General features: G+C 41.7%; 1 protein-coding gene across 1 annotated transcript in view; it reads left to right on the top strand.

The window, feature by feature from the left end:
- AGBL1 (ATP/GTP binding protein-like 1) overlaps positions 1 to 1,061 on the top strand; it is a 1,027,235-nt gene that overhangs the window by 213,622 nt on the left and 812,552 nt on the right. The window lies entirely within an intron of this gene.

Genomic DNA, 1,061 nt, shown 5'->3' with positions numbered 1-1,061 from the left:
AGCTATAATATCCCTAGTATCACACTACAATCCCACACTACAATCAACACTCTCGGTACCAGCAGCCAAGAAATTAAAAGATGAATTGCATTGGGAAAGTCTGCTGTCAGAGGCCTCTCCAAAGTACTGAAGAACAACGATTTCTGTCTGGAGACTAAGGTGTGCCTGATACAGGCCATGGTCTTTGCAATTATTTGCTATGCATCAGAAAGCTGGAAAATGTCCAGGGATGATAGAAGAATTGATATCTTTGAGCTTTGGTGCTGAAGAAGAGTATTGAATATACCATGGACTACTAGGAGAACAAACAAGTTCATTCTGGAGAGGGTGAATAGAGGTTGTTCCTTCAAGGCAAGGATTCTGAAGCTTTGTCTGACATAATTTGGACATGTTGCAAGGAGTCCTTAGAGACAGACGTCATGCTTGGGAGGGTGGCGGGAAAGCACAGGAGAGGAAGATCCTTGATGAGACAGATTGATTCAGTGACTAGGGTAATGGGAGTAGGTGTGTCAGAGACAGTAAGATTGTCACAGGATAGAGCCGGATTTAGAGCTGTTGTACATAGTGTTTCTGTGAGTCACAGGTGACTCAATGGCACATAACAACAACAACAAAAGAATACTACTACTTTCTACATTTGTACATTCCTAGTTGAAATTTGAAAAATCTACCATAGTGCTTAGAGGCAAGAATGTGACTTGGTCTCATATGATTTAAGCATGTGGTCAGGAGGTGCTAGTCTTTGAAAGCGTACTTCATTCTTGAAATAGTGGAGAGTGAGACAAGGAGAAAAAGACCTTCAGTGAGGTAGATTGACACCATGACTGTAAAAACGGGCATAAAAAGAGAGCTCTTATTCACTGTTGGTGGGAATATAAGATGGTGCAACCATTGTGGAAGGTGGTGTGACGCTTTCTCAAAAAATTGCAAATAGAGATACCATTTGACCCAGCAATCCCATTACTGGGAATATAGCCCAGAGAGACCATGTCTACCATCCAAGCAGATATATGCACACCCATGTTTATTGCAGCCTTGTTTACAATAGCAAAGAGTTGGAA

This window comes from Elephantulus edwardii, unplaced genomic scaffold (genome assembly GCF_000299155.1).
Source record: "Elephantulus edwardii isolate Elephantulus edwardi_28Jun2011 unplaced genomic scaffold, EleEdw1.0 scaffold00041, whole genome shotgun sequence".
In the NCBI taxonomy this organism is placed as follows: Eukaryota; Metazoa; Chordata; class Mammalia; order Macroscelidea; family Macroscelididae; genus Elephantulus; species Elephantulus edwardii.
The sequence above is the reverse complement of the archived record's forward strand: the minus strand, read 5'-3'. Positions and strand labels throughout refer to the sequence as shown.